Below are 18167 nucleotides of genomic sequence, written 5' to 3'. Positions count from 1 at the left end.
AGACCAGCTGCCGCAGCCGCCACTGCTGAAGCCGCCGCCGGAGCCGCTGCTGCCTGGAAGATCTGCCCCAGGTAAGTCTTGTCCTGGGGGGATCCGCAGGGGGGGGCAGGGGGGCAGGCCGTTCCGCCACCGATTTCATGGTGGAATTCTCTGCCATCCCTACTGCGGAGTCTGTGGCGGAACAGAGCAATGCCCCCCCCCCCCGCGAAACTTCCCCGGGATGGATCCTATCTGCTCTAGGCCATCCGCTGCCCTTCTCTGCGGCTGCGAATGGCGGCCCTGGTCTGCAGCCACCATTTCCCTCTCTACTTTAGTTGTGATAGGCTACATAAGTATTTACGTAGCCTATCATGGCAAAGAGCAAGTAGTGTCCACTACACCATTTACGTCCCTGTTCTTGTCGTGATAGGCTACGTAAATATATATATAGCCTATTACAGCTAACACAGGGCTGCAAATGGCGTAGCAGCTGCCATTTGCGTCCCTGCTCTTTGCCTTGATAGGCTACGTAAATATATATTTAGCCTATCATCGCTAATGCAGGGCAAATGGCAGGGGAAATGGCAGCCCGGCAGCAGATGGAGGTCCGGCTGCAGGCGGCCCGAGCCGGTGGCTCCACGGACTCGCCACAGAGCAGAGCTGGCTGGGGAGGATTCCGGGGGGAGGGACAGATCGCCTCCCCCCCCCACCGCAGATGCCCCGGAATGGAACCAGGTAAGGGATTCATATATCCCTATTAAAATGTAATGGTGAGATCACAAAAAAAACCAATGTTTGTCCACCTGTACATCTTTCCTTACATTGATTCTTTTCTCTGCAATCCAGATAATAGAATTACATACAATGTTTTTCATGCTCCATTGATAAGGCCACCTAGCTAGTTCTTTGGATAGATCATCTATTGTCATGTGTACTTGTAACTATGTTAATTCTGAGTTACTGGCTTCAGCATCTATTATGAACTTTCACAGAACATCAGATCTGTTGACAGATTCATCCAGGCAGTCTTCTGTACTGTGGGGTTGCCGGTATTGTATTATGATCTCAAATCTCTTCTGGAGCAGTAGTGGTCCCAATCTTGCAAAGGGTGAATAGCAAAGGAAATAACTGGGAACAATGTAAAATATTGGGTTGGATCCAGGTTTAGTTACAGGGCTTCTTCACACAGAGCTTTTATCTTGCTATTGACATTGGTTACTGATGGAAGGTTTCGGGTCCTTTAGATTATGTTGTTAACCTCCAGGGTACCTCCTGGCTCCCACACTAAATGACCTTTATTCCATTGTTTAAAAGATTGGAGATAATGAGCTATCAAATTACCATGCTTGAGTTCAGTCTGAGAAAAGAGGAATAATAATTCCCGCAATAAGAGGAGCTAGACCACAGTGCCATCTAGCGGCTGTATAATGAAACATATGGAATACTCAGATAAGGGGGGAAGGGGGGAAGGAAGCATATGTAAAGGGAGTCCGTCATGATCCTGCATTTAAAATGGAAGCTGAAAGCCCCATTTTAAATGCAGGATTTTAGGCCTGTGTAGAGATACTCATTGAATATGACAATGAAGTCTTACATTAGTCAAGAGGTAAGCAAAAAACAGGCATGGGTCAACTCACAGGAGGATTCCACTAGAAGGACACTAAAGCTCAGATGCTTTATAAGACAATACAGGACCAGATCAACGTGGAACATCTTTAGTGGTCTCAAGCAATCCATCCTTCCCATCTGAATTTGTGCCTCAAAGACCAAGGAAATGTGTGGATTCATGGAGGGGAAGTTGTAAGCAAGCACGATTTCTGACATTGCACAATATCATTACTGTTGTTGTTGTTGTTCAGTCGTTCAGTCGTGTCCGACTCTTCGTGACCCCATGGACCATAGCACGCCAGGCGTCCTGTCCTGCACTCTCTCCCGGAGCGTGCTCAGGTTCATATTCATTGCATCGGTGATGCTATCTAGCCATCTCATCCTCTGCCGTCCCCTTCTCCTTTTGCCTTCAGTCTTTCCCAGCATCAGGGTCTTTTCCAGAGAGTTTTCTCTTCGCATTAGGTGGCCAAAATATTTCAGCTTCAGCTTCAGTATCTGTCCTTCCAATGAGCACTCAGGGTTGATTTCCTTTAGGATGGACTGATTTGACCTCCTTGCAGTCCAGGGGACTCGTAAGAGTCTTCTCCAGCACCACAGTTCGAAAGCATCAATTCTTCGGCGCTCAGCCTTCCTTATAGTCCAGCTCTCACAACCATACATTACTACTGGGAAAACCATAGCTTTGATTAGACGGACCTTTGTTGGCAAGGTGATGTCTCTGCTTCTTACTATGCTGTCTAGGTTTGCCATAGCTTTCCTCCCAAGGAGCAAGCGTCTTTTAATTTCATTGCTACAGTCACCGTCTGCAGTGATTGTGGAGCCCAAGAAAGTAAAATCTGTCACTGCTTCCATTTCTTCCCCTTCTATATGCCAGGAAGTGATGGGGCCAGATGCCATGATCTTAGTTTTTTTAATGTTGAGTTTCAAACCAGCTTTTGCACTCTCCTCTTTCACCCTCAACAAGAGGCTCTTTAGATCCTCTTCGCTTTCTGCCACTAGGGTGGTATCACCTGCTTATCTGAGATTGTTGATAATTCTCCCGGCAATCTTAATTCTGACCTCTGATTCATCCAACCCGGCATTTCTCATGATGTACTCTGCATATAAGTTAAATAAGCAGGGTGACAATATGCAGCCTTGTCGTACTCCTTTCCCAATTTTGAACCACTCGGTTGTTCCATGTCCGGTTCTTACTGTTGCTTCTTGACCCTTGTACAGGTTTCTCAGGAGACAGGTAAGGTGGTCTGGTACTCCCATCACTTTAAGAATTTGCCACAGTTTGTTGTGATCCACACAATCAAAGGCTTTAGCGTAGTCAATGAAGCAGAAATACATGTTTTTCTGGAATTCTCTTGCTTTCTTCATGATGCAGCGAATGTTGGCGATTTGATCTCTAGTTCCTCTGCCTCTTCGAAACCCAGCTTGTACTTCTGGTAGTTCTCGGTTCACATACTGCTGAAGCCTAGCTTGTAGGATTTTGAGCATCACCTTGCTGGCATGTGAAATGAGCGCAATTGTGCGGTAGTTTGAACACTCTTTGGCATTGCCCTTCTTTGGAATTGGAATGTAAACTGACCTTTTCCAGTCTTGTGGCCATTGCTGAGTGTTCCAAATTTGTTGGCATATTGAATGCAGCACTTTAACAGCATCATCTTTTAGGATTTTAAATAGCTCAGCTGGAATACTGTCATCTCCTCTAGCTTTGTTGTTACTAATGCTTCCTAAGGCCCACTTGACTTCACTCTCGAGGATGTCCGGCTCAAGTTCAGTGACCGCACTATCATGGCTATCAAGGACATTAAGATCTTTCCTGTATAGTTCTTCTGTGTATTCTTTCCACCTCTTCTTAATCTCATCTGCTTCTGTGAGGTCCCTACCTTCTTTGTCCTTTATCATGCCTGTCTTTGCACAAAACGTTCCCTTGAGATCTCCAATTTTCTTGAAGAGATCTCTAGTCTTTCCCATTCTGTTGTTTTCCTCGATTTCCTTGCATTGTTCATTTAAGAAGGCCTTCTTGTCTCTCCTTGCTATTCTCTGGAACTCTGCATTCAGTTGGATATATCTTCCCCTTTCTCCCTTGCTTTTTGCTTCCCTTCTTTCCTCAGCTACTTGTAAAGCCTCATCAGACAGCCACTTGGCTTTCTTGCATTTCTTTTTCTTTGGGTTGGATTTACTTGCTGCCTCCTGAACAATGTTACGGACCTCCGTCCATAGTTCCTCAGGCACTCTGTCTATCAGGTCTAATCCCTGAAATCTATTCCTCACCTCCACTGTATATTCATCAGGGATATGATTTAGGTCATACCTGAATGGTTTAGTGGTTTTCCCTACGTTCTTCAATTTCAGCTGAAATTTTGCAAGAAGCAGCTCATGATCTGAGCCACAGTCAGCTCCAGGTCTTGTTTTTACTGACTGTATAGAGCTTCTCCATCTTTGGGTGCAAAGGACATAATCAATCTGATTTCGATATTGACCATCTGGTGATGTCCATGTGTAGAGTCGTCTCTTGTGCTGTTGGAATCATTACTGAGGACATGTCATTTAAGGCATTAGCCTTAGCCTCCAATTTCCTGGCTTTGTGGCACTTGAGCTGTCATGAGAGGCCTTAATTCAGGTCTTAATGGGCAGGTGTTTGTTTGTTTTTTTAATAGATGTATTGCTGAATCAGTGACTAACACATGTACACACACAGAGTAAAATCTTCCATGCTCCTGATCTCCTGATATGCATTAAGCCAAACTGTCATCTGCTCTAATGAGGAACATGGGAAGCTGCCTTATTTTGAGTCAGATTGGTTCACCTACATAGGCCAGTAGTATCTTTGCTGATTGACAGCATCTCTCCAGGGTTTCAGAGAAGAGTTTTTCTCTGTGGTGCTTGAAGATGCCAGGGACTGAACATGGGGCCTTTCACATTACTTGCTGATAGGTTTAGACAGAAAAGTTAATTGTTCTTTCTCTGGGAATCTGCTGTTAAGCTAATGGGGACTCTATGGAGTTAGCTTTGAAGAACTGAACAAGACCAGATGTAGATAAACATATCACAAACAACCCTTTTAGTTCTAGTGTGGCCTGAAATCACCTACTCACACCTAACAAATACATGTCGACTTACACCGATTGAAGTAATATTTCTTAGAGAACAATATTTAGGAACAAATACACTGAGGATCTAATCAAATATTGTGATATAAAAAGAGAGAGGCGTGTTTCTATTTAAATACAGCTGGCCTGCAAGGAAAAATCATCTCAATGTTTGAAAGGTACGAAGAAAAACTTACATTGTATTTCTCCCAGCTCTAATGCTCCCCCTCTCGCCATCTCTCTCTCTGTCTCTGTCTCTCTCTTGCTCTCTGTGCATGATTATCTCAGGCAAATATTAATGATTATGTCAATCAACATACTCCTTCATTTCTTTCATCTCTTTGAATCTCAAAACCTATAATTCTTTGTCATTTCTGTGCTCGTTGCCTAATCCAGATATCTGGTTCAAAGAAATCACTAGGTAAATTCCTCTCTTTCAAATGGATCTTTCTGCGTTACTATTCATTCCCAAACATATATGTGTTTTTTCCCCCTTTGCTATCTATCTACATACTTTCATGTGCACAATTCTCCCTCTAACACACACAAATGCACACACACACAAACACACCTTGATTCACATGGAGACACACAATTCTGCTACTTAAATATGTTCAGAACATAAGAACTAGAACATTTTCTTATCTTATTATGTTATCCATACTCATCCGCAGATATGAGAATAAACTGTGCAGCTGCTGAGGGAAGACTTAAATAAGCCGACCTAAGTGCGATAACAGCTTAGGTGTAGACTTTATTAAAGGTATATTAAAAAGTATCTCTAGTTTAGACTGCATTAAAAGTCTGCAATTCAAATAACTAGTTCTGCATCAGCTGAAGAAATTTAATATAGGGTCAAATTAGTTGTGATGACAATAAAACAACTGTTGCATAATAAATAAGTAAATAGCAGGCATGCAGGATGGGAGGATTCTGGATGGGTACCATGTTGTGAGGAAGGAAGAGTGTCATCCTTTGTTTTTGCTTTGGTCCCAGTGTATATTACCCTTCCCCACCCCATTAAGTTGATATTTGCTTCAACTGAAAAGCTTCTACATTGGGACTATCCACATTGGGACTATAGTGCTGGTGGGAAAAGGGTTAAACCTGTCTTTTCCCCCTCTTGCCATGGTCTCAATATGGACACCACAGTCTATGGCTGCTACTTCTTTTTTAAACCAGCTCTACTTGCATGACTGTTGACATGTCTAATTTGCCCCATAGTGGGTTGGATGCCCTAGGGGCCACCCTAGCGCAGGGTGTGGCCGCAGCTTCACCTCTATGGCTGTAATATGCTTTCCAGGTGTATCTCCCTTAGTATGTTAGGGGGAAATCCTATGGCCACTAGTCAGTAGCTAGACAGCCATAGGATATCTGGTTTTCCAGGAACCGACCTCAAAGCTCATGCTCCGAGGTCGGTTCCTGGAGAACCGACATTGCAGCCTTTTGCGCTGCCTCGCAGGCAGCGCAGAACAGCTCCATGCTCCACACTCACAAGAGGAGTGTTTGCAGCGGCCCAAACAGGGCATTCTGGGGGGCATTCCAGGGCAGGGAGGGCGGAAATGCCAGTATGACACATCCTATGTGTCGACGTACAGCAGCCTCCTCCCCCACTCCTCCCTCCTGCCACTAGACAGCCGCAATCGGCTGTCTAGCCACAAGTGCAGGGCAGGAGAAGCATGGAGGGAGCGATCCCCTCCTTGCTTCTTCTCCTGCCCTGCATTGGATAGGCAGTCACCTCTGAATTCAGAGGTGGCCACCTATCTGCATAGGATTGTACCCTTAATGTACTGATTTTGCTGACATTAACTTTCACTGGCTTAAGTTTTTGTACTTATTACATGGTAGCAAACATAGAATTTGTTTGGATTAACCACTTACTCGTACATGATGGGTTGGATCCAAACTTAGTCACACTTAGAGTAGAGCTATTGAAAACAATGGATCTACTCCATGTATGACTAGTTCTGGATCCAACCCATGTTCTTGTATGCAAATAAAGGCACAATCCCATGTAAGTTTAGACATGCAGAGTATTGGGAATTGTAGGACTTCTTCTGGCTAGGCATGGATAGAATTGCACATTAGTCTATGGTTTTGATCACACTGAAAAATAGGATTATGTTGCCTCCCCCCAACTTAAACTCTAAAGCTTGAACATGTGGATTCAAAGGTAAAACCCCAGAAACATTAGGAAATGAAGAAGGAACCATCATACTACTGATTGTATATTTTAAAACTGTAAAACATTTATTCATTTAAAATATCTCTAAGAATAATTGAATTTCCCTGTTGAAATTATCAGAGGGAATATTTCACTAATATACTGTATAACTGCTGTTCCTTTTTCCTCCACAGGCAATGTACAAGAAATGCCTAACAAAAGCTCAGTTACTGAATTCTGGCTTTTCACATTTTCTGACAAATTTGAATTCCAAAATTTACACTTTGCTGTATTTTTCATTATTTATCTAGCAAGCAGCCATAATTGAGAACATTCTGATTATCTCTTTTGTGGCATTCAGCCATAGTCTGCACACCCCCATGTACTTCTTCCTGATGAATTTAGCCGTTGTTGACCTGGGCTTTATATCTGTCACTGTCCCCAAATCCATGATCAATTCCCCCAACAACACTAGGAAGATTATGTTTTCCAAATGTACCACCCAAGCCTTTTTCTTGATTTTTTTTCATGTCATCAGATGTGTTTTTTCCTCACAGTCATGGCATATGACCGATCTGTCACCATTTGCAATCCTCTGCACCATGATGCAAGGATGAAAAGAGAAACTTGTATCCAGATGGCCATTAGCATTTGGATGGTTTCATTTTTTCATGCAATGCTACATACATTTTCAGTTCCATTCTGTTCAAATGAAGTCAATCAGTTTTTCTGTGAAATTCCACAGCTACTTAAACTCATTAGTTCTGACTTGTATTTCATTGAAGCTGGGGTTCTCATCTCAGTTTCTTTTGGACTTCTGGGTTGCTTTTTGTTCATAATATTTTCTTACATCCAGATCTTTAGGGCAGTGGTGAAAATCCCTTCACTTCATGGAAGGAGAAAGGCATTTTCTACATGTCTCCCTCATCTTATGGTTGTCTTCTTGTTTTTCTTTACTGGCACTTTTGCCTGTCTGAAGCCTACTGCCACATCACCTTCATGTCTGGATAGTTGCTTCAATCTATAGAGTGATATCACCAGTGGTGATGAATCCAATCATCTATAGTATGAGGAACAAAGACATTAAATTTGCTCTTTGGAAACTGATAGATTGTAAATGTTCTTCTGAGAACAAAATGCCAGATTCTCACTGTTGAGCTTGCTTTATGTACTTTAGAGCTAAAAGTCTGAGGATTCAAATCTCACCTCTGCTATGAAATCAATCAGGTAGCTTTATGTGAGTCCTTATGTCTCATCTCCATACCCTCCATACATCTTCAGTATGGACATATAATAGCCTATTTGACAGTGCGTCTTGAAAAGGTTACGGTTCTTGAAGCCATGTGCAATAAGGAATGAGGTAGGATCAAAATCTTACAAATAAATCATGTATGTGAAGTGAGTTGAACACTCTGAACTATTATACAACTACAATTACTGTTATGTTAGCTGAGTCATTATGTCTCTCACACACAAACATAGCCCATAGGATGGCTACTTATGAATCAGCAAAAAAGTGGAAATGCAGCACCAAAAAAGAGGACAGAAGAGGACACCAATCTCCATAAAATTTGCATATGATAATTTATATGCATAGTTGCAAATTTAGAAATAAGTATTATGATTTAAATACAATATAGTACATTCCACCATAGTGTAGAAGACAGTGACCATGTGATTTTTATATAGCTTTGACTTGAACCCTGACTTTCTTCCAAGAAAATTATATTCAAGCCAACTTACAATTATAGGATTATTATTATTTTTTTATCTGTGTTCCTTGCCAAGTTTGCTGAGCAGGTTTGCTGTCCAGGTGGTCTTGATGGGCAACTTCAAGGCCCAGTTGTTCCTTCTGATGGTTTCTCATCTTTAAACTGGACTTGGAATTTTCAGCCCTTCAAATAGAGGGTAGTCCTCTGGCAGCCCTTCAAACAAAGGACAGTTCTCTGTAAAAGAGAACACTATAACCTGGTTTGCATGACACAACAGCCCACTATGGATTAATTTATCCATGGGGGCAGTTGCGTCATGCCTAGCTAGCCATGGCTTGTCATGTCATGTGAGCTCAGGTGGCAAGGAATGTTTCAGAGTTAGACAATCCCTCAAATAACCCATAGCTTGATTTAAGGTCCAGGTCATAGTCAGCATAACAGCCCACCATCTGCAATTTGGTGATAATAATGTTGTAAGGATTATGGAGGTAATATAGGTGTAATGCTTTGAAAGCACTTTATCAATGAAAAACATTGCTTTAGTATTTATTATGTAACATACATATTGTTCATAAATATTTTGTCCATATATTCAGAAAGTAACAAGCTTCTCACATGCTAGGTGGGTTCACACATCATGGTAAGCCACCCTGTGCTGTGAATACGCCATGGTGGGTTGTTTGTTTGCAGAACAACCCACAGTACGCCTGACAGACAAGCAGGCTTTCCATAATTTGTTCTCTCCCTTGTTCATCCTCAGTCCTCCAGCAAGCTCTGGCATGTATCCCAGGCATCACAGCATGACAACCAACCATGGCTGACTGCCCATGGTGGGTTGTCATGTCATGCAAACCCAGTCACTGACTTGGTTCACATGACACAACCCGTCATGGGCTGCTAGCCACAATAGGTTGTCAAGTCATCTGAACCCAGCAGTTTTCACAGGGTGGCTGAATTGTCATGAACAACACTGATGCCTGAACGGCACTTAGGAGGGACCATCGCTTGTTCACCACTACTTAAAAATATATATATATATGTTTTGATCCCAGAAAATTGTGCAAATGTCTTAGTAATCTTTTATTATTGTTATTGTTATTGCTATTGTTGTTGTTGGTATCCCAGAGCATCGCAAGTGTGCAAGGACACAGGTATGCAGATTCCTCTGCCTGGCGTGTGTACTCTTGTCTTGTCAATGTCCTTGTATGTTTCAGCTGTCAAAGGGAGCAAAGTGGAGTAGGGAACATACAAGGAAATTGACAAGGTGAGACTGCATATTGGCAAATTTGGGCACGCTTGTCAAAGTCCAGGGGAAAAATAATACTAAAGGAGAGGAAAACGGGGAAAAGTGGGAGAAATAGGTGAACCAAAAAGGTGGGGGGAGGGACAATAGCTCTCTATTAGCAATGCAATCCTCTCACTTTTAAATGTTGAACTGACATTCATCAGTGTCCTGCTTCCATTCAACACTTCCTCAAGTCTCCAGTGAGTCCAGAACACGGAGATTACTCCCCCCTCCCATTTTCAGGACTTCTTTTTGGAGCGGTTACTCCTGCAGTAGGGTTGTTGTTGTTGTTTTTCTAAACTCTCAGAAATATTTGCACAAATGTAAAGGCAGGGATGTAAATGGAGGGAAAATTGGCACAAATTTAGAGGCTTCGCAGGGAAAGGAGCATTTTGCACAACTTAAGAAAATGCTGTGAAAAGGAGCCTCAGAAAAGGGAGGGAACCACTATCTCATTTCTGGACTTGCTGGAGATTTGAAGAAGTGTTGAATGGAAGTGGGACACTGACAAGTGTCAGTTCAACTCTTAATAGCAAGAAGTTTACCTAGCTAAGTGGGAGATATTGACCTTTTGGTACACCTACTTCTCCTGCTTTCCCCACCTTTTTTGGTGCTTCTCAATTGCAGTAATGGGTTCCTCTTCTCCCTTAGTATGACTTTCCCCTGGGTCCTTGGCAAGTGTGCATAAATTTGCCTATATGCAATTTCACTTTGTCAATTTCTTTGTATGCTACATACTGTACTTCACTCCCTTTAACAGCTGAAACACACAAAGACGTTGACAAGGTGAGACTACACGTACCAGACAGGCGAATCTGCACACTTGTGCACTTGCAAAAGAACAGGAAAATAATAATAATAATAATAATAATAATAATAATAATATAACATAAAAATAACAAACACAATTGTGCAGTTCTCAGGGAGATAGATAGATAGATAGATAGACAGACAGACAGATAGATAGATAGATAGATGAAAATATGACCCCATTTGAATTCTCCTGAAGCTCTGGGGGGGGGGAGTGGTGAACTGATAGGGGTCATGATAGGAGTGGGAGGGGGGCCAGGACAAAGAGACAAGATGGGTTCTGCCATGAAGGACACTGGGATGTGTGCTGGAGGACTGAAAGGGAGGAAGGGGGAAAACAAGCCATGGTAAGCCTGCTGGTCTGTTGGGCATTCGCAGAACAACCCACACCATAGCTCATTTGTAGGTTGGCTTAATGTGACATGTGAACCCATCCATTTTCTACTGAATAGGAGACAGCGGTTTTTGAGGCAACATTAAAATATTTGTTTCACTCCATCTGTGACATCAGGGAATATTATAAGTGTTCATGTCTTTTAGGCAACATTAGACAGGCCCTTAAATCTCTTCTACCTGCTCATGGACCCAGGCACCCAGCCAGAATGGTCTCTAGATGAATAAACTAAGCCAAGCCAAGCTGCATTTGACCTAACAAAGTCAACAGTACAAAACAAGTTTGGAAATCTGAAGGTTCATGTGCACACACTGGGACTTGGGCTCCCCCAGACAATGCAAGATATTGTTGGGCCTTACTGATTGAGTACTTTTCTGCTTGGCTGACTTGACTGTACCACTCCTTTGTTATCTCTTACTGAGGGATCATGACCTCCTCACAGTCATTATGGAGAGAGCCAACACAAATGCTAAAGAAAGATGGCACCCTTTCTACTGACTTCTACCTAGGGATGTTAGAGAATTCTGCCACGGACTCCATGGCGGAACAGCCTCCCCCCCACCACCCCGCGGAATCCCCCTGGGATGGAACTTACCTGGAGGCGGCTCCGGTGGTGGCGGTGGATGCTGCAGCCACAAATGGTGGCCGTCATAGTGGCTGCCCATTTGCCTGGCTGCCTTTTCCCATGATAGGCTACTTAAATACTTATGTAGCCTATCATGGCAAAGAGCAGGGGCGCAAATGGCAGCCGCTACGCCATTTGTACCCCTGCTCTTTGCCGTAATAGACTATGTAAGTATTTACGTAGCCTATCACGGCAAAAGGCAGCCACGCAAATGGCGCAGTGGCCGCCATTTGCATGGCTGCCTTTTGTTGTGATAGACTACACAAATACTTACATAGCCTATCACGGCTTGGCAGCCATGAAAATGGCGGCCGGTGTAGTGGCTGCCATTCGTGGCTACAGCAGCCCGGCGGCAGCCAGAATTCTGGCTGTGGCTGGCCCCGGCTGGCGGCTCCGTGGAGTTGCTGCGGAGCGGAGCCGGCCGGGGAGGATTCCAGGGGGAGGGATGGAGCACCTCTCCCCGCCACGGATGCCCCGGAACAGATGGGTGAGTGGGATTCATACATCCCTACTTCTACCCTCCTGTCAGGAAATGGCAAGCCTGTTCCCTTCTCCAGGAATCCCCCCATTATACAGAAAAAATGAATCTCCTTATTCAAGAAGTTAGGGCTCTTACCATGAGTAGTAATTGTCCACCAGTACAATATGAAACAACAAACTGGAGGTCGACTAGGGGCTCAAGTTTATCCTCAATTCTATCGTGCATTTGTGACATTGTTAATGAAAGAAAATGTTAATGTCCCTAATACAAGATCTTAACATAGAAGCTATTTCAAGTAGGGCACTGGCCAACTGGGAAATTTTCCATTTAGGAAAGTCTCTCCCTCCTTCCCCCCACCCCTCTCTCTCTTGGGGGGGGGGGCTTTAGAGGAGTGCTTGGAATAAATGCAGGAATTATTTGAAATTCCAGAAAACACTAGTAGAACCTCTGAAAACTCTATTTTCAGAAAGTTATTATAAGGGTGAGTAGATAGTTATTGGTATGTTATAATTTGCATTTTTTTCAGATACTAGCTGAGGATATGTTCAATTTTACACAAGACCTCTATTTAATTACATCTAGCTGTAGATGTCTCTACTCCATTTTCTCTTGTATTTCTATATTCAGTTATTTAAACACCTGCCAGTTTAAGACCAGAGTTGGTTAAAGCTATCTCATGTTGGCTCAAGCTGCTCAAAGCCAGGATATAGGAAGCTAAGGCCGATGCCTTAGAAGTCATGCCCTATGAGCAGGAATGATGTTGTACAATGTCACAAATTGTACTTGCTCACAACTTACCCTCCATGCACCCAAACTTGTCTTTGGTCTTTCAGGCCCAAATCTAGATGGAGATGATGGAGTACCTGGGACCAGCAAGGATGCCCCATGTTGTCCTGGTCCTGTATTGCCTTATAAGGCATCTGTTTTGCTAGAGGAATCCCATGTGGTTTGTTGCTTACCTCAGTAGTTGTCAGGATGTGTTAAACAGTGGGAGGGGACCTCTTCTTGGACCTTTCACCATTCTTATGCTTGCTCAATGCAGAGCAGCTGTTTTCTCTGGGGTACTACTAAGACTGAATAACATGGGAGTTCATCTTTCTTGTTCTCGAGTAGGAAATACAACATGATGAAGGGGGGTGGGATAATAATGTACAACACTGATATTTCCACCAGCAGATATGCTGGAAGACATCTACAATTGCTTTGGAACTAGGGATGTACGAAAGTCACTTACCTTTTTGCAAGGGTGATTTGCAGTGTGGGGGAGGCGCTCCGCACATCCCCCCGAAATCCTAACCTGGCCAGCTCCGCTCTGCGGCAACTCCACGGAGCTGCTGGCCGGGTGCATTCGCAGGCGTCTGGAGCCTGCAGATACAAATGGCGGCGGCTACATAGAATCATAGAATAGTAGGGTTGGAAGGGGCCTACAAGGCCATCAAGTCCAACCCCCTATGGCAGCTGCCATTTACATTCATGTTTTTGGCCGTGATAGGCTATGTAAATATGTACGTAGCCTATCACGGCAAAAGACAGGGGTGCAAATGGCAGCCACCATGCCATTTGCACCCCTGTTTTTTACCGTGATAGGCTACGTAAATATTTGCATAGCCTATCACAGCAAAAAAAAACCAGGAACGCAAATGGCAGTGGCTACAGCGGCCGCCATTTGTGTTCCCTTTTTTTGCCGTCATAGGCTACGTAACTACTTAAGTAGCCTATCACGGCCTCCGCAGGGACGCAAATGGTGTCCCTGCTTTAGCCGTGATAGGCTATGTAAGTATTTATGTAGCCTATCACGGCAATAATGAAGAAGTGAATGGCCGACATTCGCAAAGCAGTGCAAACGGCACCAGGTAAGTGCTCCGTTTCGCGCACCTTTCGCGAGGTGGTGGGGCGGGGGGCTTCATTCCGCCACGGATTTTGAGTGGCCAAATGCACTGGCATTCGGCTTCACTGAGATCTATGGCAGAATTCTCTGACATCCCTATTTGGAACATGAGATGCTTGGTGGGGGTAAAACAATTTGTGTGGTAAGGGACTGCAGTTGAAAAGAAGTGACAAATGGTAGAGTTAAGAACTTTCTTCTTGAACACCATTTCTTTTCTTCAGATTGCATTCTTCCAATGTCACAACAGCAAAGAGGTGCAGGCTAATTTTTGTGAGCTCAGTTGTCTAATGTCATGTTCTATGTAAGTTCCCATGAGCACATTTTAGAGGGGAAAAGGAGCTGGCCTACCAGTGCATTGAAATTCAAATAATTAAGCAACCCATTCCTACTAAAAATCAGTAAGTTCTCTCCCCAGCTCCATACTGGCAAGTTGCACCATTTTTTATGCCTCTGGAAGATTTGAAACAGATGGATTATTTTCAAACTGTGCTTTGATATTTTTTCATTACAGTGATGCTGCTAGAAAACATGGTTACAAGCACCATATCCCAAGTCTTTAGCTGAACTCCCACTCTCACCCCTACCTCATTGGTGGAGACCCCACCATTCCACTGTATTTTTGAAATAATATTTGTTTAGAAATGCATTTAGGAATCTGCATTTTGTGAGAAAATATATTAAAATATGCATTTCAGTACATATTTAAGTACAAATGTTCATACAGATTGTTACATTTTTCAATGGAGATTAATGCAGAAATGGGTCATAACAGATTCATGAATGAAGACATGCAATACTGCAATATTGACACGAGCCAAAAATAGACTGATCCAGAGAGATGACATCTCTACATAGATGTCATCATGAACAAAGTACACATACACTTCGTTGTACTGTTGTTTGTGTTTGAAGCCCTAATTTCATTTGGTTCTGCCCTATGCTTTTATCTGATGCTTTGACTTTATCTGCAGGACAATCCAGATGATTTTACCTCCAACTTTCTGTTACAGATGAGGATACAATAAATGAAACCTCTCTCTCTCTCTCTCTCTCTCTCTCTCCTCCCCCCATTATAAATAACTGTGTTTTTGCTGGGGCAGTGGGATTTCATTGGATGGTTAAAGTGAGGGTACTAGAGCATATAACTTCAAGGCTGTATATGCCTTGAGTATGTATACTTACTTAGGACCTTTCTGGTTTTTGATTTTGCAGCACTGTCAGAAAAGAAAACAACTCACAATACAATCTACAATGAGACCTTCCACAGTCAGCCTGACCTGCAGTCGAAGTTCTCCATATTTTCATATCTACCTAGTATAATTAATATTATGTGGTTATATTTGTTTAGCTTAATTACATGGGAGGCAACCATGGGGCTGGGAGTTTCAATAATGTTTCTTCATCAGGTGTACTATACTCTTGAGAATAAAATCCCAAGAAGCATAAATGGCTGGTAAAAGTGACTCTCCTTCCCATGCACGTTGCAACTATGTCATAATATTTGTTGTGTTGTGTTACAAAAGTAGAGCAGCAACAACAAAAACAGTTACACAAACAGTGGCAACTGTGACAGGAAGATTAAACTGCTTGGATGAGAGGAGGCATGGACTCACACATAATTTCCTAAAGCAGTTGTAGGGGAAATTGTATCTTTCAATAAAAGTTCTCTCTATAAAAATGATGTCATGTGCTTGGGTAAGTTCTGTTGTTTTTTGAAAGCTGGATTTTTTGGTCAGCTTTTTCCTTTCATGTCATCTACTACTCCATCTCTGTCTCTATCTGTATTTGATTAATCCTCTTGATTTATAAACCATTCCTCTTGAAAGTATATTTTACTCTCAGAATCTTCCAGTTACTGAAGTCAACGGGACTAAAGTAGAATATAGCTACCGCTTCAGCTTCATTTGGTTATGCATTTGTAAAAATGTTTTCCAAATAGTTTCAAATATACCTAATACGTCAAAATGCTGAGGGAGAAATCATTATACAGTTTGATTTAAATGGGCAATAGATCCCTGGTATGATAAAAAAAACTCTACATAAATAAATATGAAGACATGATTATTGTATTCAGCTAATGCCTTGCAAATAAGTGTCTATTCAGCTGAGCTGTGTATATGTGCACGGGATGATGGGAGAGTGAAATTATGCCTGATGACAGCTTCTCTTTCACTAGTTAGAAAATGTGCAACGTGATGTTTATGACCTGATCACCCAAAGGAAAGAGTGATTTTGTGTAAGTACACACTTCCAACATTACACCAAACTCCATGTCTCAGTCATTAGGAACGCGGATCCGTATCACCCACTGAACTGTTGGACATATGTTTTGACATGAACAGTAGCCCTTTGGGCCAGTGAAATTCATCTGGTGGTTTTCAGTTAAATTGATGCATACAGTTAGAGATTTAATTGTAGCAGTATAAATTCACACTGTTTGCTACCTTAGATTTTGACCTGATTCATAAATGCATGCCTACTCTATGCTGCATTGCTCAGTAACTCAGAACTGAGAAGGGGGAGAATTCATAGCTCAGTGGCAGAACATACGCTTTGCATGCAGAAGATCCCAATTTCAATCCCTGGCATCTCCAGTTATTTGTTCAAGATTGGGTAGCAACTGATGTGAAAGATCTTTGCCAAAGTTGCTGGGGAGCTAGTGATAGTCATAGTACACAATCCTGGGTTGATGGACAAATAGTCTGACCTGATAAAGAACAGTGTCTGATGAACTGCCTTGACTTTGACAAGTATTGTGTTTGAGCTTATATGGAACCCCCTGGCTGATCTATGAATGCTGACATGCAAATAGACATTTGAGGTTGTAGTCATCAAGGGATGTGCGAGTCAACAGCCGTATTAGTAACTGTATCAGGATCGCGATGCAAGTATCTTTCTATGAATGCTCACAACAGATTCAAGCAGTGAATCTCTAGAGTGTTAGAAGCACTCTACGATTCACCACCACCTTCTTGTCACACAAATTAATCCGATGGTGTTCATAGCCTTAGAGTAAAATGTCATCTACCTTTATGATATTTATAGTTTGCTGACATGAAAAGAGAGCTGTGCTGAAATGAACAGCATTGCTTTTTTTGTTTTGTTTCTTGGTAATCCATAGATATTCATTGGCTATGAAAATGCCCCTGACAGGGGTGGAGGGCAAGGGTGCTTAATGCTGTGGCTTAACTTTATACAAGGTGGGCAAGCACTCTTACCTCCTTTTTTCTCTGCAGCTTCCCTACCAGTCTGCAGCTTCCTTACCACATTTCCTGGGCCAGAATGCCCATGGGAACAATGCTGCCTGGACCATTCCTCCATTTCATCCTCCCTGTAAGTTAGGTGAGGCTAAGAGTGCATGAGTGTCCCGAGACTACCCAGTGAGCTTTATCGTGAGTGGGCAGCCTTCCTCATCCTGCTGAGAAGGACCCTTGGAAGAACACTCTGTGATGACATACAACATTGTTCTCAGTGGACTTCTGCAACATTGGAAAGCTGGTTGCTGGTTCTCATCTGTCCATCTGCCCACTTCCATCAGCTAGTAGCTAGCAACAGTGGAAAAAGGTGAGCTGCAAAGTGTGTGTATGTGTGTGAGTGGGGATAACTTCAGCATAATTTCCCCCTCCTCTCCCCACATTTTGCAACCAAGGGATTGGAGCTGCCTTCCACAGACAGAGGAGATGCACTTGAGAGATGCTTCCATGATTTTCATGGATTTATCCCTGTTTGCACCCACCTACCCACCCACGCACACCCACGCATGCACGCATGCATGCACAGCGTTGCACACACACACGCACACCACAATTGAGCTAATTCAGCAGAGCCCCTTGTCACTCTGTGAGACATTTTCAGGAAGCTGAAGGGTCTGTGGTGGGGAGGAGGGGCAGCAAAGTCAGCTTCCATTACATGCAGCTAAACTGGGATCCAACCCCAAAGTTCTCAATGCAGAACTTTACTAGAAACCACTTCCAGTACACTTGGGGCTAAACCACGTGCTGCATTAATTGCATAGCATGCAGATTATCCTAAATTCTTTTTCCCTTCAAGTAAATGTGTGGGGCCCTAATCTAGGTTGGGACCAACATGCACCACCCATGCCAGGGCTAAACATTGGGGGCAGGGGGAAACCTCCATT

Source organism: Heloderma suspectum, chromosome 6, assembly GCF_057233095.1.
Source record: "Heloderma suspectum isolate Gila_16-S chromosome 6, 16-S_ref, whole genome shotgun sequence".
Classification (NCBI taxonomy): domain Eukaryota; kingdom Metazoa; phylum Chordata; class Lepidosauria; order Squamata; family Helodermatidae; genus Heloderma; species Heloderma suspectum.
This window is presented reverse-complemented; position numbering follows the sequence as displayed.